General features: G+C 31.1%; 1 protein-coding gene and 1 long non-coding RNA gene across 2 annotated transcripts in view; one reads left to right on the forward strand and one right to left on the reverse strand.

Annotated features, from left to right (window-relative positions):
* Positions 1-24,312, reverse strand: part of LOC148283083 (extracellular serine/threonine protein CG31145-like) — a 158,517-nt gene extending 134,205 nt beyond the window's left edge. Inside the window, exon 1 of the mRNA XM_088223987.1 lies at positions 23,580-24,312. The gene's annotated coding sequence lies outside the window, so the exon portion shown is untranslated. The remainder of the gene's footprint in view (positions 1-23,579) is intronic.
* LOC148283084 (uncharacterized) lies at positions 34-2,464 on the forward strand. Its single transcript, XR_015821935.1, has 2 exons — positions 34-1,774; positions 1,832-2,464. It is a non-coding gene; the product is annotated as an uncharacterized LOC148283084 (long non-coding RNA).
* Positions 24,313-26,467: the final 2,155 nt, after the last annotated feature.

Here is a 26,467-nt window from a genome sequence, read left to right on the forward strand (position 1 = left end):
AAGTTTCAATCTTGAGTCTGAATCAGGGTGTGATTTTTTTTCATTTTTTTTTTATTTATATATTTGGACCCCTGTATTTAGTAGCCTTCATGTACAAGGCTTAGGTACTCGGAAAAACGTTTTTGTTTGTCTTGGAAATGGGATGTTCGATCACTGATTTTGGTTTATTACCTTTATGAGTCCAATCACCATTGCTGCAAAGCTCAAGAACAATGGCGCGTGATAACTACTTTTAACTACAGTGTGGATATCTGTTAAGGATATTCAATCTTTCCTGCATTCTGCTTCAAGATTATGGCGTTGCAAACTGAAAAATAGGCACTGAAATAACAGATGTTAGATACTCTGTGAAGAAATATCATCGCATGGACAATAGTCAGCATTCCTTAATTTAAACCTATATAGATAACTTCTCATAGCTCCGTGTCCGGTAAAAATTTGGGTCGTTTCGAAAGTACTTTGGTGATGATGACGGAAGTTTGCTGCATCAGCCAGCGTTGGGAAAAACATTTTATTCAGGGTGTCATTGAAACAGGTGAAAAAAAATGAGAAGGTTGCTCTGTACGAGCTGTTACAAAATGGCCGGTGGATTGGTGGGTTTTCCGATAGGACTTGTTTCTCCGGGTTTACTGACAAGCTAATGAACTAACATACCCTATCGCCTTCAGAATTGAAGGTGACAGACAAATTGACCACTGAGATACACTGACGGTGATAGGCATTGAAAGCGTTAAATGTAAATTCTAAGAAAACGCGAATCTTTGTAACAATTTTTTTTTTAAAACAATGTAATAAACCGTTCATTAAAGCTAAAAAAATGTTTTTGCAATGTGAGTATCCGAAAAGAGGCCACAAGACCTCTTAATCGGATCCGGGGAAGTGAGTGGGGATATCAGATCCTGGATTGACTATTCTTAGATTTTTTCCGTCCACGTTAAACAACTGACGTCTCTTACTCGAATACAATGGCCTCTAAAATAAAAATATTTGGGTAAATCGTAAGATATAAAATATTTATTTTTTATTTAAAATACGTATTGTGTCATTTTGGCTTTGCAGTGTCCCAGAATTACTTTTATAACTCGTGGGAATACAAACTCGTGTTTGTGTTAAAATGTTTGTGTTTTAACTTCCTGACACTCCTGACTAAGAAAATCTGATGTTCAGAAAGCAACTGAACTCATTTAGTGATTTTAAATAACGTAAAAATGTATTAATTATTATGTATCAAATCACAAAGTTAAAGCTTAAAATATTGATTAAAAGTTTGTCCTTTCTTAAAGTCAAAAAAATTATGAAATACTACCTATTTGTAAAACGGTCGATACATGTTCTGTCATAAGCAAAAAGACAATTTTTAATTTATTGATAAAAATCACAAAATGAGTTAAATATGGGGTAATGTTCTACAAGACATTTCTAACAATTGATACATTATAGAATTGTAAAAAAGTATTTGAGAACGAAAAACGATATAATGTTTTTGAAATTCTTTTAATCAACAACATAATATATGGAGGTCCGTAAGCAAAAACTCAGTGTATATATGACACACACAGGTTTAATGCTTTAAAAACAATTAGCATACTGTGTTTTTACTAATGATTATTTTCAGTTTTTTTTTTCAAAGTTGATAATTACTAAAAAGTGTCAAATCTGAAAATACGACTTTTGCAAATAACTGTCTTCTTGCTTATAATAGCAGTATTACCTACTTACGGTCAAACTCCAACTACCCGGATTAATGAATGCTAGACGTTATCCGGATAGTTGGGTTAATTTTTTTTTTTTTTTTTTTAATTTTATTTATTGGGGATATCAACAGTAACAGTTAACCTCTAAATAAAGCAACGTTTTGAAAGAAAACGCAAAACTTACTCTAAGATAACTTCTATTTCTTTTAAAATAATACATCGAGTTGGAATCATATTTAAAACTTACTTAAACACGTCGAGCAAAGTTGATTGCTCGACGAAGAAACTCGTTTACCCCTTTTTATTTCTATCGATATAAATTTCTCTAAAAAAAGGAGTTATACCTCCTTTATTTTTTATTTCTTGATTACGATCCAGATATTGGCAATCCGGATGACTGTTTTTATACAAGAAGCGCACCATACGAAATGATCAGTAAGCCAACGCTCGCGCACGTCAATAGTTTTCCTATAAGTATTTTGTTTACCCGGCTTAGTTTCTATAAAATTAGTCGGGCCAATATGCTAGTATCTAGTATGTATATATAGTTACACGTGAGATGGTCTTAATTACTATCCGACATTATTAATAGAGTCACAACTTGACAGTTGACAGTTCAGCCGTCGGTTTTTCATTTTCTCTTTTCGCGCGTTAAAAATACACGCTGTCGAAATTTCTCTCCATGGCCGAGGCTAATTTGGCGCCAATCGGAGGCGCATGCGCACACACGTCACGAGAATAATGGGTAATTTTATATTCTATTGTTTGCCGGTGAAAAAATGGCCTATAACCCTTTGACAATAAAGTAAAAAGAAATTTAAAAACGTCTTTATTAAACTAATGGGCACCTTTTTTTCTGTTGGCATTATATAAACATTGTGTTAAAACTTCAGAGTAATAATTCGTTAGAGAAGCCCTTTAGCGCTATTGCGTAGAATATAAGCGTTCCAAATTATTTTTATTTTGATTTTTAGTTTAACAACAAACGTGTAACGGACGGTTGCAGTTCTTGACCTAAAACCTACAACCCGTTGTATTGCTGTAAACTATAGCTAACTTCGTTGTTGATAATCATAGAATGGTTTTTGTCCGTATGGGTAACTTTATTAGCCAGTGGCGTATTATAACTCTCAGGTTAAAACATATTTTATTATGTTTAAAATTACTCCATTTATATTTTATTGAATCTGCCGTTTTCGGCCTACTGCAGTCGCGGGTTCGATTCCACAAATAACAAGAAATAAATTCAAAAAAGATTTTTCTCAATTGATTTGGGTATTGTGGTGTATTTTACATCACTTCCACATTTTCTCTTTCCTACCTTTAAAATGGTAACGTTGAGGGTTAATCATTTAAAAGAAATATGTATTTCATTGCTATGTAATTATCCTTTATTTTTTATATATTCTGTTTTACCTCTTCTGTATATTGTTAAAAAACAAAAAAAAATATATAAAAAAATAAAAAACAAATTTTTAAAAACCATCTGAAATATCATTTAAAAAGTTTTTTTTAATTAGTATTTTTATTACATGCACATACCGTATCGGTATCGGTAACTCGGCGTATTCCCGGCAGGACGAGAGGTAAAGAGACGGGGTACACAAATACATCAAATTTAAGTACTCCCATGTATGGCCGAATGTCAATAGTTTTTGTGATATTTAGAATTTAGCGTTTTTTAGAAAAATACCCATTTTGGGCGTTTGTGACAAAATAAAAAAAAATGTCCGGTTCAATGTAATCGAAATATTTTTTTATTTGAAGATAACCTAGTAACAAAGGTTTTTAAGCAATAAAATACCCAAAAACATTTAGAATGTGACTGGTATGACTAGTAATGTTTTTTATTTTATTAATAATTTTCACGTCACTTGCCAAAAAAATCATGTAGTTTAAAAAGAACAGTAAAATGTAAAACGTACAAATTAATATCGAAATTTTCTCATTTTAAAAGCCATCCAAAAAGGTATAAAAGTTTATAGTTTTACTAGAAAAACACAATCAAATTTTTTACTTAGCCTAGGTTCAGTGAGAAGGAGAGTAAAAATTATCAGTAAAATAAATAAAATTATTAGTCATAGTAGTCACATTCAATTTTTTAGTATGTTATTGCTTATTAAGCTTTGTTACTAGGTCATTTATAAATAAAAATATTTCAATGAAATATGATCGGCCAATTTTTTTAAATTTAGTCACAAACGCCCAAAAACGGGTATTTTTTAAATAAATCACTAAATTCCAAATATCTCAAAAACTATTCACATTCGGCCACACATTGGTCTGCTTAAATTAATGGCATTTGTGCATTACTACTCCGTCCTACCAGGAATACGTCGAGTTTCCAATACCACCGTATATTTTTTTAGTGATTTTATTTTTTAAAGTTTTATTCAATTTATTTCTGATGACTAATACAGCGATAAGTATGTAGTAGAACTCTTATGTAAAAATTAGTATAACTTATTCGGATGTTCTTACATACCGACATCCAACAAAGAAATTAGCATTTATTAACAGGTTTTCAAGGCATACTTGTAGTACTAGAACTTACACGATTTTGACGATGAGTAATAATTATGGATATATTAATCATGTATTTATACATTTAATTAAATATTTTAGTACTAATTATTTTAATTTTCAATACGTCGATAATTTAGAGATTTTTCAAATACTTGAAGATGGACATGTCAAGAGTCGGAATAATCGACGTACGTGCATAAAAAGATGTATGAATGTAATGAAACGAGGTCCGTGTACAAAGACAGGGTGATATGACGTTCTATCCTCTTTGCTTACCACTATAGGGAAACGACGTGATAATTTGTTATTGTAATTTTCTACAATTTTTTTTAATATTTGTATTTATTGCGACAGTAGCATAATAATATTGATTACAAATCTCTGAAACTGATTGGTCTTTTTATAATTTTTTTAAGAAACCAACAGTTTTGATTACAATTGTAAGCAGTAAATAAAAGTAATAAATAAAAAAATATTATTTATAGATTTATGAAACACAATATACCTACCATATTTTTCGTTGTTTTAGAATCTAAAATAACTTTCAATAAAAAATCGAGTTTCGTGTCGTGTGTCTTTTACACTCTCTTATTTCTCAAATCCATCATCAACCCTGATAACAATGTTTAATATAACAAAGCAATATAAAGCAATCATTTTTTGATAAAATAAATGATAAACTAAAACTGCGGAGAAATCTTTGATTCTTGTGATATTCAAAAAACCAATTTGATATCCAAGTGATTTGCTCTTCAAAGAATTCAGAATTCTTAGTTTTTATCAACAGTAAATATTGAGAACAGTATTGGTAACTCAGTCATAAATAAATTTGAGGCATTTGAATTGTGGCTGTACGGGAGAATGCTACATATCTCGTGGGCTTATGAGTGTCCGTACTAACGAAAGTATACTGAATATAATGGAAAAAGACCGAGAGCAACAGCTCTTAACAGTGGTTAACAAACCACTATTAAAAGACGAAAAGCCACATGCTTACGCCACATTTCCATGGAGAAAAATACGCTCTTCCACAGCTCATAGTGGGAGGGAAGATAGAGGATAGACGGGGTAAGGGGCGTAAAATAACATTGCTCAGAAATCTTCAGCTGCGGTTTGGAATGGCACAGGATCAAGAAGAGTCACGAATGATGGCCGCCAACATCCGATAGGAGTGGCACGAGAAGAAGAAGAAGAAGAAGTGGTTATACACTTAAATAGAGACGAATACTTAACCGTCCGCAAGTAACTTGCCAAGACGTATTTTTTAAGCATATTGATGTACCGATGTGAGACATGGTGCCTTACCGAAAGAGATAAAAAAAGACTAGAGGCCTTTGAGGTGTGCTGATACAGATTAATATTACGAATTTCCTGGGGACCTTTTTTCTGAGAACCTAGCCACATCGCTAATGACAAGGTTTTCAGTAGAATAGAAGAAGGGAGACACCTAATAAAAACATCATTATGCGCCATGAGGGTTTCCTGCATGATATAATAGAGGGAATGGCTGAGGTGACAAATCACAGAGGGCGCCCTCATATGCTGAGCTGAAGAGAACTACAGATAATAGAGCGCAGTGGAGAACGTGGTGCTGGACTTTGCTGAAAACCAATCTTCAGGATTAAAACCCAACAGTCAATCAGCATAATTTGCCAATAGGGATCTGAGAAGAGGTCAACACTGCTTTGCACAAAGGTAGCACTATTACGTAGGTAAAACAGTTTATAAACTTCTGCCGGAATCGAGGACAATTAAAAAAGTGTTGAGCTCGCTATTTCATGTCATTGGTCGCGGGGAGTGCGAGAGGTTGATGCGTACTGTGAATTTAAACGTTTTATGAATTAGTGAAAATAAAACAATGACAAGTAAATTTAATAAAAATTTTATCTAATTTTTGTATTCTTAAGTATTTTTCATTATGTTTTCTTCTTTTGTTTCTTAGTTGATTCCCTGGCTTGGAACGAGGTTCTTATGTACAGTGCGTTCAAATGTTTAATGAGCCTATGTTAATGTGTTAGTGCCGGTCGGAGAACTAAGAAAACATACAGCAGGCACATTTGAATGACTTATATGAAAACTTTTTGCTAAGCACACATAAGTAAAGATTTAAATGAACTGCAAAACCTGACAAAGTTTTAAACAATAAATGTAAAAATAGTCAATTAAAATAAAATAAATTATCGAATGACATGAATAGAAATATGATTGGTTTTGACTTTCTCAGAACTGGATACTTATACAAATATTTTTTATAAAATAAATATATTGCTTTACAAATAATTATTGTTGTGCTTTCCGACAAACGTTTATTGATAAAATTAAAATTACCTCTCTGCAAAAAGCTATTTTCTGCGGCATTTATAAATGTTATAAAATGGTTATCTATAAAAAAATATTACACTGTACCTATATTAACTAGTACCAGGGTTACATTCGTATCCACTTTTACGACAATGAATTATAATGCGTTTGATTGAAGTAAAATCAATTTCAGATATCGTTATGTTAACTTAATATTTTATAAACAATAAGAAATCGTGCAATCTTTTGAAACTATTGTTTCAAAATATGTACTATTACACCTGTAGAAAGTGAACAATGGAATGAAAATCATTTTTTTGGTGGAGTAAAGTGAAAAAAATAAATAAATATTAGTTATATCTATAACCAGTTTTTTAAATGTATTTTAAATTGATTAACATAATTACACAATTGATACATTTTTTTTTCCCGTACAATCTACTTTTATAATTTTTTGAAGTTATACTTGTTACTTTCCGAAAAAGAGACTATTAAAAATATTACAATTATACGAAATAAAAAGAAAAACAGAAAACAAATACACAGTAATTATAAAATATAAAATTTTAAAAATTTTCACAGTAGGGGTAGAGTGGGCGTGGGTACGGAAGTAGAGAGGAGAGGGGGTTTATGTGTGGATTTAAGGAGAGGGAACATATTTAAAATATGACTATCACTAAGATTTATTTGATTTGTTTAATATATTCGCATATCCACCACCCTCAAAATTATTTATAAAAATCTTACAAATGATATGGAGACCATTTTAGAGGAAAATATATGGAACTATAGGCTGGGCTTATGACCTGTCATTGGTTGGTTAAGATGGCAACTTCACACGCTTTGTAACATTCATCATTCTGCCAATGTTTGTACTTTCACGTTTCTTAATCCTTCAGTCTGTTCGTATTTGTGAAGTTAAAAAGCTTGATGAATCTGACTTAATTATTTCACCTACATACATACTTGGCAACACTTGAAAGTAAATTTGAAATATTAACGCTTCTTGGACCAGTTGATTTAATCCAAAATATTTCGAGCTTGTCCAAATGGTTGTAGACCAGGACTAGATTTCTTATAGATGTCCCAACTTATTTCTATTTTATACCTACCGCGTATTGCGTTCAAGTAATCGTGTTTTCGCGTAATGTTTATGGATAGCCGTCCAACATATTAATTACTGAATAGTTAGTGGTCGCGTTACAGAATAAGCCTACACAGAAGCACACTGTTTGTAAATCTCAATGAGTTTCACTTTAGCGTAGATCGTTTGTGTTTTGGCAACCTAGCGCGCTACTTTCATCTAAAAATAATCGTATTTCCAAAGCGCGTTCCAACCACGCTGTTGGTTTTTAGTTCCTAATCTTCCCGACTAGTTACGCTAATAAAACATATCAGATTTCTATCGAGAGGTGCAGGACTTACTCATTTATACCATAATTTAGAGGAGACAGGGGCTAGTTGTCAGATACAATCTTTTTAACACTTGTAACTGGAGAAATAAAGAACAATTAATAATAATAATCATGGTTTAGTAACAACAAATTACAATTTCTTTATCTTCTTCATATCTGTACCTCAGAGGCAGACGGATGCAAATTTAAATGCAAAAATCAAATGTTCAACAATAGCTTAAAGAATCTACTTTCTATAAGTGATTTATAATAATTCAGAACATTAATTTGTATTTTTAGTATTTTAATACATTGGTACTTTCATTATAAGACTTACATTTCTTTAAAATAAAGGGACATGATCATAAACTGGATACGAAAATTGGAATGTCATTTCATCAAATTCTGGATTTGCATCCGTCTGCCTCTGAGGTACAGATATATACTTGGGTAATAGATTCCTCTGGATTATGTCTAGTCTGCCTAACAAGGTATAACCTGTTTTAAGACAGACATTTTAGTGCAAAAATAAACAATACCATGACCACCTACTAGTTAATTTATTATGGAATACAGTATTTAAATATATCTTTTATTATTTAAGAATGTTTTTGAGTAAAAATAGTATTATTGATTCAAATGTTTTAAACATATGTATATTCAGAGTAACAAATTACAACAGGAATGGAGAATAATTTAGAGAAGGGAATACAAGTCTAGGCATTTACAGGGCTTATGACCTGTTGTTGACTGGTTTACGTGGCCACTTAACACAGTATATACTTCCATATTCCTTTCTCTAAAATATTCTCAATCTCGTTAGTCTACAAAAACGTAGAACTAATATTGACTCCATATATTTGTTTGGCATTTTAAATGGTATAATCGATGTTCCATCATTACTGGGACAAGTAAAATTCAATATTCCGACTCGTGGGTTGAGAAACAATTAAGTACTGTTCATCTATCAGCATAGAACAAACTATGGCCTTAATTCTCCAATGACCCGACTTTTTTGGTTTAAGTTTACAACGATTTTAACGAGCACTAAATAAATAGTCCAGATCTAGTCTTGATGTCCCTTATGTTTGTCAATGCTTCTTTTTTTTTAAATGTTTTAAACTATTCTTTTATTGTAATATTTAAACCCTATAAATTGTAAACATGGACAATGTCCGTTAATAAATAAATAAATCTCTGTTGTAATTTGTTAATCTTAATGACTTCCTAGGGTGAAATCCAGTCTTTTGTATACAAACATTTGGATAAACTTAAAATGTTATTATATATTTGGAGTTTCAGCATTTATTAATTGCACGATTTTATGTATAAATACATATATTAGGATGTTGTTAATCTGAAATGAAAAAATCAAGTCGACTGTAATAATTTATCATTAAATTTACCATGACCTGATAAAAACTGCATAGTCCAGTTATCGGGAATAACCCAAGAAGATTTTAAGCGCTGATGGATTGAAGGGAAGAATAAAAAGGTAACCCTTCCTGAAGGGAAATATTCCCATCGCGATTGCCAAGCATCAAGAGTAGGTAAAAGTAGTAGTAGGTCATCTGGTCAAAGTAGTAGGAAAATCCTGTTTGGGAAGCCCCTTCGGAGACATGGAGCAGATTAACGTCCAGAGCGATGTTGTTTAGCACAGCAGTGACCCTTCCAATAGGCATAACAATCGGCAAGATGATCCTGTATATTGGAATATAAAACAATCTATGCTGACGCTGTCTTAGGTAATTATCAGGAATATACAAACCAATGATCATACCGCGCAACAATCGTTAAAAATGTGTAGTCAAATACACATTCCTTCTAGTCTCTAAACTGTTGTAGACAAGCATACCCTCGGCATATACTCGGTCGGGTAGAGCTAAGGATAATACTCTCACATACAGTCCTAGTTGTCACAGGTCAGTGTCGATATCGCTATTATCATCTGCCACAATAGAACAGATCCCTTTTCCAGTACATTTATAGTCGGCCCAGTAACTCAATCACAAATAACTATCGACTTGCTAATAAGCAACGTGATAACACTTTCTCACCATGGTTGTTTATCGTATTCGCGATCACAATGCAACGTCCGTGAACACCTAATATTAAATGTTAAAATATTTACGTTTCGCGACGTATAATCCTGCTGCGCAATCACATATTTGAATTTCGAATCTGCTATTTTTATTTAATTATTTATCTATTTATCATGCTATTTATTGCATTTAGCCGGCGGTTGGCAAGCTCAATGTCAAGAAAAGTAGTCGCCATAGTAATTGTAATTTAATTTTAACTTTTTTGTGTTAGATTTTTATTTAAAGAAGCCCAAATCCTCTATCCCACCTGCTAAGCCTCTATTTTGAGGCTTATTAGCAGGTGGGATAGAGGATTTGGAACGAGGTAATGAAAAATACACCACAACACCCCGACCAATTGAGGAAAAAAATCTTTCTTGAATTTTTTCTTGCAACTGGCGGGAATTGAACCCGCGACGCCAGTTTCACAGTCGGCCGTCTAACCAACTACGCCACGGCGCCTGTCTATCTATACTCCTATACCTATACCTATAGAGGTATCTTCTTAGATGAAAAATTAACTTTTAATCGTCACATCGATGGTATTACTGAAAAATCTTTTAGAACACTAGGATTTATACTACGCACAGGCAAACCGTTTCAAAATACCGATACTCTTAAAAAATTATATTTTTCTTATGTTCGTAGTTTACTAGAATTTTCTTCACCTGTCTGGTCTCCTTATTATAAAATTCATTCCTGCAAAATTGAAAGAATTCAAAAAATGTTTATAAAAAACTTAAACCGTAGATTACATCTCAATTTTCCAGATTATCGCCAAGCGTGCGTTTTTCATAATATCCAAACTCTCGCTGATAGACGAACCACAGCTGATATAGTGTTACTCACCAACATAATATCTGATAAAATAGATTCCCCCGAATTGGTTAACCGCATTCATCTTAAGGTACCACAGAGACAAACGCGTTATACACAACTTTTCCACATACCTAAATGCAGAACAAATTCGTCAAAAAACGCTACGATTAACCGTATTATGGATACGTATAACAGGAAATTTAACGAAATAGATATATTTACCAAAAATATTAAATTTATCAAAACTGCCATAGGTAATAAATTGTCTTTGTCCGCATCCTCCTCTCCGTTGCTCTCTATCCCTGAACATATATAAGTTTTATAGTGAGAAGATCTTTTAATATAATTATGTATCCCCGTACTGCGGGCCAACTGTTTGTGACACCTGATTTTTATAATCCGAATCATTTCTATTAAACTTATATGTTATTCTTATTTATATATTATGTAGGTGCATATAATATGCATTTGTGTGTTCGTTTTGAATCAACGTTCGCGTATTGTCAATCCTTATTTTATTGTTGTCATTATTTCGTATTTACTGCATTTTGTGATTACCTACTGTATTGTATGGGACTCGTCCCACATTATTCATTCGATGTGTATCAGTTAAATTTAAAAAATAAAATGCTTTTTTTTTCTTCAGAATACGGTTTTGAAATTTAACATACTTAAAAAAAAAAAAAAAAACAATTTATATCATTTCGTCATTTGAATTTTAACAAAAAGGTTTCTAACTTTTTACTAAGCTCTTTATTGTACCATTTTTAATACAATTTACAAGTTTTAAGCTAATATATTATTTTCATACTTACGCACCCATACAAACGCACCCTCTCCCTCTTTCATTCCCACACGCACATGTATCCTCTCCCTCATTCATTCACGCATACACACATTCACATACACATGAATACAAACGTCACACAAATACAATTACTAAACTTCTTTTCTTATATATTATGTGTCATTATATTTACAGTGGATTTTTTTAATTGGCTTTAGTATTTTTAAGATTTTTCTAATTATTTTGTTTATGTAATAGCTGTAAAAATCCCAAATAAAATGAAATAAATAAATGAAATAAATAAATAAATAAATATACTCCTTACTATTTTGCAAATGCAATATATTGTATTATTTTTTATAGTAAACGCCGATTTTTCGTCAGTGAACTGTATTTATTTACGAGGAAAACAAAAAACAAACCGACACAAGCGTTGACATAGAGATTATACACGCGTTGACTTATTATTGCGTTAACTTAAGCATGATAATTATTGTTCATTGTGATCGCTTAAATGCTTAGCATGTTTTTAAGCACGTCGATAGTTATTTGTGATTGAGCTACAGAAGCTACATTCTGTGTATTGAACCCATTCTTTGTTCTGTTTGGTACCGGACCAAGGATCACAACACATCAAACACAATGTTTTTTTGTTGTTTTCATCTTCATTGCTTGTATACCGTTTCTGTCTGATACCTTCAGATATTGCTAGTATTGAAAAGCGTTCGGGAACAACAAAAGAAAATATGTTCAAATTAAACCATCGTTCAGAGAAATGGCTATTGTGACATCTAGCCCCAGTCTCCCCTACTAAAGATCGTATTACACGGGTCATAAAATAGTACAAGATGGTGTGCAGTTTCTTTACAATCGGGTTGTGGTCCCGTGACTAGTGTCTCGGACTCACGGTTCAATGGTCCGTGGTTCGAATCCTACTCTACCCTAACTTGATTCCCATTTTCTAATAGTGAGTTTTTTACAACTCGTTGAAAATGGCCCTCAAAATTAAATATTTGGGTAAATCATTAGAACGCAAATATTTCTTTAAAAAAAAAAGTATTCTGCTAAATCTTGGTTCATTTCATTTGCTATTTCACACGGGACAGTTTATGGGACAGAAAATTACGTGAAAGCATGGGCAGTGCGTAGAAATTTTCGGTGACATGAAAGATAACTGGCAGTTTCAGACTGGTTTCTAATCATGGTAGTTAACAGCATACATGTTTTTTTCGATGGAGATAATTTTACACTAGCTCTGTTTAAATCACGCCTGAATAAACATATCCTTTATTTTCCTTAACTTTCCTCTTTTAATTCATTTATATACACATATTGCAAGTATTATTTTTGCATCAAAGTACACAAAATTTTCAATAAATTAGACAGAACTACTGTAATCAGACATGTATATTTTTAGCGTAAATGTAAATGGATATTTTTAACTAGACACTTTTACTGGCAGTCACGGTAATAAGACATATTAGTTTTCAACATAATGGGGAAGTTCAGCCCTATGGAAAGTCGGATATGAAAAATGTATTCTTACGCGTGATAAATATTAGACCTTTAAATTATACGACGAAATTTCTTGAGAATGTATGAAAAAAAAACACAAAAATGATTTTATTAAAAACAAACTACCTACTTTACATGACGTCACTAGTTCTTCCGAATCAACCAATGATAAGATAGTTGTGATAGATTTCCGGCTTACGGAATGTCATCTGACAAATCTGCAAAACTCTTCAAGAAGGAGGGGAATAGAACTTGAAACGTTACACGCAAAGTAATTTAAAAAATATAAAACTTTCAAAAACCGTAGCGCCGATAATACGATATATATTTTTTTTAAATTTTGGGCTTAGTTTAATAGTCTATTGATAAACAAAAATAAAATAAAAACCACTGAACTTCCTCATAGCAAATTTTTTTAATTCTTTTAAAGTTTATGTCAAAAGTAACAGACATTTTTGTTTGTGTATGCAGAGGAATTTCGTTAGTTATGTCACATCATACACTCTTGTTTATTTTTAAAAAATGTAGAATTAAATCCAATAAAAGTATTCTACTTTTAATACCTTACCAATTTTTAGGCATATTATTTTTTAGCACAATCTTTTCAGGCAGTTGAAAAATTTATAATAATTTTTGATTATCATAATAAGATCATTATTGTTTTTAAAAAAAACATCTCTAACAAGCGCAGGCGATCTAAAATGACCGCTAAATATTTATATCACAACAGACTGCCTCAAAATACGCTTAGCTATTTTGGAACACTGCTATAAAAAGTCTCAATGATAATATATATGCTATTGCATACTAAATGGAAAACCCGGCTTTGCCCATTCATTGGCTTGTGGATTTTTAGGTTGAATGTCACATAGAAATTATTAATATGCATGTCAAGTTCGTTCTTGATACGTCAACCAGCATTTTACACATTTAACGAGACAGGCACATGTTTCACTGTATGCAAAAAAAATAATTAATTAGTAAGTTCACTGGTTTTTTATTTGTTAATAGACTATCAAAATAAAAATAAGTTTTAATTTTATGTATCTTTTCTGTAATTTTGAAATTTCTTCGCCCGTGACATCACGAGTTGTCGTCGGAGGGTTTTTTTTTAAAAAAATATATTTTTCAAAAATATTTACAAAATAGTCTTAAATTAAAGTCCTGCTGAGTTGCATACATACAACTCGTCAGCAGGTCCTTATAAATTACATCGATTATTTACACTTAACCTACATTAACAATAATTTTACAAGAAAAACATTACATATTACATTATGAAAAATTAAAAACTATCACCAATACAAAAAACTTTTTTCTAATAACCATAATTTGACTTGTGTTGACATTTAAAAGTAGAACTCCGTAGCGTCAAAAAACAGGAAATCTATCACAACACATAAAACTGTAATTGATTAGTTGATTTGCAAGAACCTATGACGTCATTCTAAGTACTAAGTTCGTTTTTATATTTTTTTTCATACATTTTCGAGATACTTCGCAATACAATTTAATGCTTTATAAAACGTTTTTATATCCGATTTCGCGTTGAACTGAACTTCCACATTTAAAATGCAGTAAAACTATAACTATCCGGATTAAAGATTGCGAGATTTTATTGCTTCTGAAATAATACAGTGAATTGGAATCACATTAAAAACTCACTTAAACATGTCCAGCAAAGTCAATTGCTCAATTCAGTTAAAATTAAAAACATCTCCTTTATTTTTCACTACCTGATGACGATTTGGATATTTGGCAATCCAAATGACTGGAGTTCGGATAAGCGGAGTTCTACTGCAATGTTGAAATATTAATTCTCCATAGAAAGCGTAATCTCTTCTTACTTTTTACATAATTTAAAGCAGAAACAGTAAATCGTTAATATAAATAATTATACTCCAAGATAAACTCTAGTTGATAACCTTTCTTTACCATAATTTAACATTGGTTTCGTGGTTCAAAAAACTAAATGCCAGCGATTACACGAATAATGTTTATTAAATTACCGACTTTTCTATGTCTACCGGTTTTCAGACGTGCCCGTCTCTTCATCAGGACACCAATTAAACAAATACGCAAATCCCACTATTTACCTTCACAATAGTTGTAGCACAAAAATATAAAACTAACTTCCTGATATGACGCATGCTTTTAGTAGCTAACACTTACGTGCTTACGACTTTGTTAAAGGTGTATAGTGGGATTTACATACATATTAGTTTACATGCTGTCTTGACGAAGAGATGCGTACGTCTCGAAACCGGTAGACATAGAAAAGTTAGTAAGAGGTTATAATGACTATTTAGTCATATTTCTTTCGTTTGACCACACAGTTAATGCTTTAAATATGAATAATGTTTATTTTTCAATCGATTAGTTCTTTGTGTTAATTAAACTCAATATTCTATTAGATCAAAATTCGAATGCCGGATCGCACCTTTATCCAGAATAATGTTCTCTCACTGGGGTGTCCCGTACCGAGGGAAACATTTTACAAAATGTGAAACATGCCTTAGATTAGCTATTTAACAAAGTTAACATAATAATAACAATAAAAAAACGTAATTAATCTAATTAAACTAATTATCATTAACATAATAAACAATAAAAACTAAAATAATCATAAAAAACATAACCAATTTATACAGACCAATAGAACAAATTTCATAAACAGTACACACATTATACCTATTTGGCTTGATCCACTTATCGATCCGTGCGCAACCCACCCCCACTATCCATTTCTTAATAGCAAGTTTATATTGTGAGAACTCACTAACTGTCTTTATGGATAATGGAAGTAGATTGTACACTTTAACCGAGTAGTAGGCCAGTCCTCTTTGACCGAAGGTTGTATTTATTTTTTTATTTTTTTGCAGCATCGGGGTGGAGTATCTAGTAACTCTTGTATTTGTAACGGAAGGTAGAGAATAATGTTTACGTGCGTAAAGTAACAAAGATTTACATAAAGTTGTTTTATAGATTTTACATTAAGATTTTCATTCAAATATACCGAGGGAGCTAGTTCTGATTGGGACTCATAAGATAATTTTTATTAAAGCTTTTTGTGCATATAACATACCAATATACATCTATTAAACATATGTTTGTTTTTTAAAAGATTTAATTACATTATGATTTAAAAATAAATACATACAGATAAAATATTACATTTAAATTGGTGGGTACACCAAATCAAATATTTTTTGAAAAGTTGTAACAGTTTAGGCAACAAAATTAAGTATAATATATTAAACTACAAAGGGTCAAAATGATGTTTATGTAAGTTATTTTGTAAGTGATGTAAGTTATTTTAATTTTATCGCCGTAAGCATTTTAAATTTAAAAACTGACAATAGATAACGAAAAATATCAATTTCTCTACACTCGTTACCGAGCCGGTGTAGTCTGACGATTGGAGAATTTACAAAATAATGTTGTCTACCAGACGCTACAACGAAGCTAGACTGCAATCTTGTTCATCTATTTGGCACTTCGATACATATCACCATCATCATCGTCATTTCCTTCCACACCTAATGGTGCATAAGGCACTGCATTGGTTCACCAATCGCAGTGTATCTTGATCATTTTTGTGACATGAAGGTAAGGTGATCATTTTTACGCTTCAGGTACCAGTCCAGGGACTATGAAATATTCTAGTGTAAAAACACCCTTTTTAATAAATATTTCATGTCAACCATGTCGAGAATTGAACCCGGTATTCAATTCACGGTAGTGAATTATGACTTATTTGTATACCTTATATTACATTATATTATGTTCCTCCTATGTAGATACAAATATATTATTTTTTCCATAGCTTACCTGTAAATAAAATCACCATTCGCACTGGTGGGCAATCATGGTCTAATTTACCCTACTGCAGTAGCGAATGGTTGCAAAGGTTTTTTTCGATGTGATTATTTAAAAATAATGGAACACTATGAATATACAAGTTTGACAAAAAAGATGTTTTATTCGAAGTTATAAAAAAAACGCTAAAATATAAATTTTTGACCAATGTAGACTTACGAGTTTTACATGTTAGGGTGACAATATATACCGTAATTTATATCGAGATGTACATCAGTAATACATAACCTTTAAACCCTGATTTAAACTATTTGTATTTCCAAAGCAAAACGTCGATGTATTAAAGCGTGAAAAGGCGTAAGTTTTTGAATATTTAACTCGATAATTTAGTAAGTGCTGAGTGCCAAAATGGCGGTGAACGAGTCCGTTATTTGACATCTTGACACATTCATTGTGTTTACAGTAGAATGACTCTAAAGCCGTTAAAGAAGCAGAGGCTAAATGGACGTACGTAGAATATCAAATAGTTTTAGTAACATATGAAGCCAGCATGTAAGTTCATGTAATACCAAACAACAATTTTAAAGTTAAATAAGGTTACCTACGTGCGCAATTGTCGAAAAACTTGGAGACTAATATTTTTTTGACCAACTGATTTATATCCATCCATTCCCTTTCCGCACCTAAAGTTGCCTAGGGCACTCCATTGGCACACCAATCGCAGCGTATCTTAATCATTATTGTTACATGAAGGTGAGAGAATCAGTCTTACGTTTCAGGTACCAGTCCAAGGACTATGAAATATTTTCAGTGGAAAAACACCCTTTTAAATAAATATTTCATATCAACTATGTCGGGAGTCGAACCAGAGACCTCTTGGATGGTAGGCAAACGTGCTGACCATTACACCACGAGGCCAACGGATTTATATGAAATAACAATCATTTTATTTTCTCCTAATACCAATAAAGAGAGGCAGTAGGCTAGCGACAACGCGTGAGTTAGGTATTTTATACAATGCACAAAAACTTGTTTTTTGTGGATGGATGCAACAATACCTCAAGCGACGCGACGTCCGTCCGGTTCCAATGTTTATCTCAAATTCAATTTTTAAATACTAAGTTCGCGTTCAACAGCTAATAATTATTTACTCAGTTTAGATCTTATATGAAAATCGGGCACAGCAAAATCAATGAAAATTTAAAACATTTAAGTTGATAACAACACATAAACGTATTATTATTTTTTTGGTTGTATTGGGTGTCAGCATAACGTCGCTTTAGTTCGTTTTTGTCCAATAGACCATTTTAGCGAAATTGAGGTTAGTGTACAAAAGTTCAGAGAAAGCCTTTATTTATAAAATTCAAAGGAAAAAAATATTTTTTTAATTGTTTAAGGGTTTTTTTAAAGGATGTTGTCTTAAGTTGTGGTCATTATATATCTTTTCAAAATAACTTTATTTAAAAAGCTCTATTTCTGCAGATTTGTGTTTTCGTCAGTTGGACAAAAACTAACTGAAGCGGCGATAAGTTGTCCTTTTTTTTTCAAATGAAGAAAACAAGAGGACACAACAACAAAAACACAACAAATTGTTCAATAATTCTAATCATCCTCACCGTACACTGCGCAAATATCGCGAGCAGCTTTGGCAGCTTTATCCTAGATTTAACGCGAACAGAAGGAGGTGTCGAATCAACTCACTTTCGTCTACTTGGCATTTTATTTTGAAGGCTTGTAATCAAATTAAAATTTACATGTAACGTAAAAGCAAATACAACATCTTGTAGAACAGAAGACTTTCTTTGGAATGACGTATAACATTAACCATTTTGTTATACTTCTGGTGCTGATTTTAAATTTGGAAAAAGGCAGACACAACTTAAAACGTTAAAACCTAACAGTATGGAAAACTATGAAACCTGATCATTTTACTTAATAAATGGGTCAATATACAGAATGTAACAAGATAGTTAAAATGTTTAGAAATCGTATCGTATAGAACCAATATTAATAACACATGTCCCCACCTAATGGTGCATTAGGCACTGTATCATTAATCCAATATGCATCAATTAAATTTGAAAATATTTTTTTTTTTTTCAGAATACGGTTTTGAAATTTACCATCCTTTTTAAAATACAATTATGGTATTAAATTACTAAACTTAAATATTTTTAAAAGGGTATAAAATATATTTTTTTTTTAATCTGAAAAGACCCAATTGTTAATATTGTAAAATAAAAGCGATGTTTTTACTTTACGCAACCACAATATAGATTATTATTTATAGTAAAAGCATTAGCTTTATGATCATCCATTTTAGTAAATGTAAGTAAATATTTGTGTATAACCACCTAACGACTTTTCTATATTTACCGGTTTCGCAACGTACCAGTCCCTTGTGTCATATCAGCACTTTAATTGTATGCTTTCGTTCAACTACTATGATGAACATGTATAATGAAATTTGCAAGATAGTGTGATAGGTAACCTGAGGAAGAGACGGATTCGTCTCGAAACCGGTAGACATAAAAAAGGCGGTTAGTGGTTATATACAAATATTTACTACCTTATATTTATTTTAAACGTTTTGACTTTTTTTTAAACATAGATATAAGGTCTGTACTACATACCATATTCAATAAAAAAAACGAAGATATTAGATCTTTATACCATATTTAGTAAAAAAAATGAAGATATAAGGTCTTTTATTAATATTAATATACTCGTACCTTATTTATTTTATGTGTTTTATTTTATACACGACATTTTTTTTACTAAACTTATAATTTGAACATATTTGGTTTAATAATTTTTAAACTCTCTCTTTTTACCTAGATTTAGAAACAAACATTAGGCCTAAAAATTATATAAAACATTCAGTAGAAGGTTAAAACAATTTTAAAATAAATGTAAAAATCAAATTAAATAATAAAATATTTTAAACATTGAGTAAAAAAAACATATTTGTAAAGTATTTATACCATATTCAGTAAAAAAAAAAACAAAGATATTATAAGGTATTTATACCACATTCAGTATTTTTTTTAAATAAACAAAACGAATGTGTAGGTAGCATAGCGTGCCTAGATCTATATTTTCCATTTTTTATTTTTCATATTTCCTTGGAAAAAATACATACATATAATGTTCTAAGATACATAATAAAGAAGATTTACATAATATCTATGCGGCAAATCGATAATTTTATGCACTCATCTTCCTTATGATGTACTTATGCAAATACTGTAATTAAGTTTGAAATAACAAGATGGCTAGCAACTGTTTTGCTAATACGCCAGATACACGAAACAAATTACTATTCCATTTTAATGCAAAATGTTCTTAACTAATAGAAAAAAATATATTTATTACAAAACCGCGTAATAGTCAGCGCGTTTGCCTATCATGCAAGAGATCTCGGGCTCGATTCCCGACATGGATGACAAGAAATATTTATTCAAAGGGGTGTTTTTACACTAGAATATTTCATAGTCCTTGGACTGGTACCTAAAGCGTAAGACTGATCATCTTACCTTCATGTAACAAAAGAATGATCAAGATACGCTGTGATTGGGGCACCAATGCTGTGCTCCATGCAGCATTAGGTGCGGAAAGGGAATGATGATGATGAATAGACTATTAAACTAAGCCAAAATTAAAAAATAAATATATATCGTATTATCAACGCTATGATTTTTAAGTTTTATAATTTTGAAATTAATTCGCGTGTGACGTCACAAGTTCTCTTCGGTGAGCTCTGCTGATTGATAAATTGGCTTTCCGAAAACATAAAATCTATCACAGCACTCGGATGATTCAGAAGAACTAGTGACGCCGTTCAAACTAGTTCGTTTTTAATAAAATATTTTTTTTCATGCATTTCAAAAAAACTTCGCTGTACACTTTTATGCTCCAATTTTTACCGCGCATAAAAAAATATTATTTGTATCCATATACCGTTGAATGAATATGGCCCATTTTACACCTATCGTCGTTTACACCTATACAACAAAATATGGTGAATGTTCTTTATTCACCATATTCCTTTTTAGTTCCCGCGTTCTAAGCCTAATTAATGTTGAAAAAACATTAAATTTAAAAATAAAAAAAACATATCACACACAAAGAACATCACAAGTTCTTTAAATTTAAAAACTATTGGTTTTTTGCCGATTTTTATCATTATGTAGGTTTTTTTTACTTCCGATGTCAATTTTTTATTCGATAGAAATATACTATGATATAATTTTTATAATGTACTTGTTGACAAATTTAAATGTTAATCACCTAAACGCGGTTCCATGGTTTTGCAAATTATCATAACTACCTAATATGTTACAACTCCATAGGACGATGGCAAACGATATAAAGTTAAATAAATAAATAAAGATTATCAAATAACTAAAAGCGTAGGTATAATTTGCTTACTAGGCAAAGGTGATTTTTACAATTTAATACAATATGAATTAAAAATATAAAATGACTGTTTTTTTTTTTTACACTTTGTCAACAACAACAACAAACCATCACGCCGTTTCCCCGTAGGGGTAGGCAGAGAGGACAGAACGCCATAACACTCTATCTTGGCATACAGACCTCGCTTCCTCTACATTCATACATCTATTTATGCACGCACTTTGTCTCTTTTCTATATATATAATTCAATTTTCGTGACGCTTTTTTCATATGCTGTTATTGTTCAAAAATAACAATTAACGTATTATTATCACTACAGTTAAAATAAAATTAGTAAAATACAGTTAACCATTTTAATTTCTTTTTTTAAATATAGATGTACTCGTATTCTCTACCAAACTGTTTAATTGCTTCCCTATAAAATTAAGTAAACAGATAAAAAAAACAAATTCATTTTATATTGTTAATGATAATATTATTAACATCTTTTGTTTAACCTTTAGGTTGTCTGAGTCTTTTGTTAAGATTTGTCTGGTAGTTTATTGTATAGTTTCAGTCCCTTTCAGTCTCGACTGTCCTTGTATCGTTTTAGAATGTGATATTCCGTATTGTGTCCATATTTACTGCAATTTTTTTCAAGTTTTAGTTCTTCGTCTACATTAACATCAGTGGCTAATTTGTAAATAAATTTTGAGTATTCGAGTTGAAAGAATTCAGTTATATTTAATTTAGTTTGTCCAAAGAGTTCTTTAGTTGCTGTTAAATAAAAGAGGTCATATACTAACTTTAATATTTTATTTTGCTATCTTTGTAGTCTGGTTATGTCATTTTGATTTTCTGTTCCCTATAGTAGTTGCATATAACATATTTTAGTTTTTACATAGCTAATATTTTAAGAAAGAAATCAAAATCAAGCTAAAGCAGGTAACTTGGAAGTTTTTTTTTAAATAATGTCCTGTGAACAATGTAAATAAATAAATTTCCTTAAAACAGGTTTTTCTAGTGAAAAAGACTCTTAAATTAATTTTGAATTTATGTTTTTTCAAATAGTATCCTATCTGTAAAAGTAAGAATATATTATAAATATAATATAGATACTTATCTAACATTGTTTTATCTAATATTGTTTTGAAGAGTTATCAACAACTTAAATTATGACACAGGTCCATAACAATACAAACCACAATAATATTTACAAATAGGAAACATTACAAATTAAGAAAATATACCAAGAGTTTTCATTGTATGTAGGTAATTATACTGTATATATATAGTACATACCGATATTGAGTACCAACTTATAAATTATATAAAGTATACTTAGAAATAATTAACTCTTGTGTGACTATGATGTCACATGAGTCTACATAGAATACAAGTCTTGATATGATATATTCTTTAGTTTTAAAATAATAAATTCCTGTTTTGGTAACCGGCCCCAATTCGATGAGTATTTTTGTAAAATAATGAAAACAGATTATTGAACAGTGTACATGTGTAATTTTTTTTGCTTAACTGTATTTTAAAATATCTCATATTTTCCATGTAACACGACGTTACAACACCGTGTGGAATGAATTTTTTTGCACATTCTCTTAACCCTTTCATCTCAGGTTCATTAAAATTTTAAGATTTTTTCACTCTCGTACCTACCGAAATTCAAAAGCGGCCAGTATATTTTTTGATTACTAAAACCCCTAAGTATTTTTTTTATTATTTTTGTATCCGTCGGTAACCAGAACTAGACAGTTAATATCGTTTTAATTTTTGACAGCTCGCTTCTGGCTGGTTTGTTTGTTTTGGGGCGAATTCGTGTCATCCTTGTAAATTATATGCAAGGCAAGTTTACATTTTTCATTAAAATTAAATGATTCTATTGAATAAACATAAATTGCAAGATAATAATAATATATTATAAATGAATTTTGAAGATTGATTATCAGTTTAAGGCCCATATTTCATAAAAAATGAACGTCAAATAATTTATTAAGTATAAAAGATTAAAAACATTAAAAATACCAAAAAAAATAAAATAATTAATTTAGTACACACAGATTGAAAAATATGTTTTACATCCACAGGAATTAATTCAGGTCAGAAAAAGTTAAGAGTTTTAATAAATTTTGGGTAAAAAAGCATTTTAAAAGTTTCAAAACACATAATTTCATTATAATGTAATTTGTAAATGATTCGGAGAATTTTTGTTTGTAATAAGTTCACTTACCTTGGATTTGTATGCGTGGGATTCTTGAAGGAGTCCTGATTTAATTCAAATCAAATTGTAAATATTGGTTTGTTTATGTAATGTTTTTCCATTCCTAGCCTTATTCGCTTCACTTACAAATCAAACAATTTTATCTCACTATTAATTAACACTGACATTTATTTGTTATCTTTGTTATAAAATTATAAACACACTTGTCAACATTTATTTGGACATGTTATCTTATCATTCACTGTCCCTGAAAAATATTAATAAACTTATTGGAATTAATTTAAAATAAAAACGATCAGAATCGAAATAAATTTCTGCCGTCACAAAAATTGTTTTCAATATTTCTAAAGTGTAATTTATGCCACTTAACTTTTGTCTGTACAAATTAATTTGCATTTTCAATTTTACCCACTCTTAAGCGTCAAATATCCATCATTAACCTAAAGTTCGTTCATTTTTATTAAAAAATGTATTTTTCGTGCAATTAAATGTTTGTATACAGGACTAATGTTTTCCTTATTTTCAATTCGTCACTTTAAAAAAACACACAAAAGTACTCACTTTCGCCTATTATATTGGCAAGCGTTTATTCAGTTAATTTAAAAGTCCTCAAATATTTTAAATAAATCGAAGATTTTAATTTTAAAAGTTTCGCGGAGTACGCGAACTTTTCCGATCTTTTACTCGCGATTCTATCCCGACGTCCGGTACGACCGCCCGACTCAGCAACCGGATGCCAACTGAAGAGCTGAATATGAATACTGAATCAAGTGTCGTGATTCGCCGCCGGAAGATGTAGATGAGATTTGTTTATTTTCGAAGCGAGGAAGATCATTCCAATTTTGAAATCGCCATTCAAAATAACGAAAACATCGCAATAATGCAACGACAACCAACGCACGAAGCGGGAAATGTTATTGTTGCAAAAATAACATCTCTGATATTATTTTGGGCCCCTGGTCGCATCGATTGCACAACTATTGTGAAATTTTAAAAATTACAGCTTTGCGTCTGTGTATAATAATATGTCTTGAATATATTACAACAGAGATGAAGACAATTTTTTAAAAGGGAATATAGAAGTCTAAACATTTACAGGGCTTGTGATATGTCATTGGTTGGTTTAAGTGGCCACTTTATTCACCGTGTATCATTCACCATTCTGTCCATGTTCGAACATCTATATTCCTCCAATTCTTCCAACTGTCGATCTTTGAGTTTAAAAGCTATAACCTAAATTGATGCGGGTGACATTCTGACCGAATTTTTTAATTTTTCTTCTTGGAACAGCTGATTTTACCAACAATATTTTAGGTCTATCCAATTTTTTGGTTTGTCACCCGCATCTATAAAGGTTTTAGCTCTTCAATTTCACAAAGATCAACAGATGGAAGAATTGAAGGAATATAGAAGTCCAAGCATGGGCAGAATTATGAATGTCACACAGTGTGTATAGTAGCCACTTAAATCAGTTAATGACAGGTCACAAGCCCTGTAAAAATGCCTTTACTTCTATATTTCTTTTTATAAAATGTTTTTCGTCTATGTTTTATTTAAATTTATTGATTAATATAATTACGTAATTGATACATGTTTTTTTTACTATAGAATCTAGTTTTGTAATTTTTTATGTTATAGCTGTTAATCTTCAAAAAAGAGACTAGCTCTTGTGCTTGGAGAGTGACTCTCACTATTTTATTCATTTAGTAATTTGAAGTTACATAATTTAACGTATTACAACAGAGATGAAGAACATTTTAGAGAAGTTAATATAGAAGTCTAGGCATCTACAGGGCTTATGACCTGTCATTGGCTGGTTTAAGTGGCCACTTTGCACACAGTGTAACATTCACCATACTGCCCATATTTGAACATCTATATCCCTTCAATTCTTTTATCTGTTGAACATCAATAAAAACATTTGGTCAAAGGTGCAAGGATTATTTTTCTTCCAAATTGTTTAATATGCTTCCCTATAAAATTTAAACAATCAAATCAACAATAACAAACAGTATTTCCAAGAACACTGTACAGTCCTTGGAACAGATTTCCTTAGTGGAAACTCTTTAATTAATTTGTATTTAAAAATCTTTTATTTATTTATTTAATTTTACAATACGCCCAGACAAAAGTTATCGAGCCATAGAATATGAACTATTATGTCTGAAAATGTAAATTATTATGATGGTGGTGACGTCTGTTTTTTGCTATTTAGGCAGTTCAAACCCTCAGAGTAATAATTCACTCCCAGTTTTAGAGATGCCCTTTCGCTCTATCGCATAGAAGAATAGCGTTCCAAATTTTTCATTTGGTTTTTGGTGTAACAACAAACGTGTAACGGACGGTTTCGGTTTGCGTTGTAATTCTCGAACTGAGTACCTACGGCCCGTTGTATTGCTGTAAACTGTAGCTAACATCGTGATTGATAATCCTAGAATGGTTTTTGTCGGTATAGGCGACTCCAAGAGGTGATGACGTATTATTGCTCAGAGATTAAACCTGAAATTTACGAATAATGTTAGGAGACCTTCTTTTATGCGCAGCTTACCATTATATTTGACTATCAAGAATTATGTTTTACGGTGACTTTATTTACATAAAAACAAAAAAACAATTACTATTTCTTATAAATCATTGCCACCGTTTGTATTTTTCTCCGAATATAAATAAAAATATTAATAAAGCGCGCCCAGCGCCAACAATGAGCCAAGGAGCTAGCTGATTACTCTAGCTTATTTCTTCATACATTTTTGTACTTTATTTTGAACATCTTAAACTCAGTGGCGGGATTTTTCTCCTAGAGAAAACTTGCGGATTGCACAAACTTTGAGGATTCTCGATTTGGAAAACAGAATTTTAAACATTATTAAATTTCTAAAATACTATTTTTCTTTGAT

Source organism: Micrasema longulum, unplaced genomic scaffold, assembly GCF_059751315.1.
Source record: "Micrasema longulum isolate JH-2025_06_02 unplaced genomic scaffold, ASM5975131v1 h1tg000261l, whole genome shotgun sequence".
Lineage (NCBI taxonomy): Eukaryota > Metazoa > Arthropoda > Insecta > Trichoptera > Brachycentridae > Micrasema > Micrasema longulum.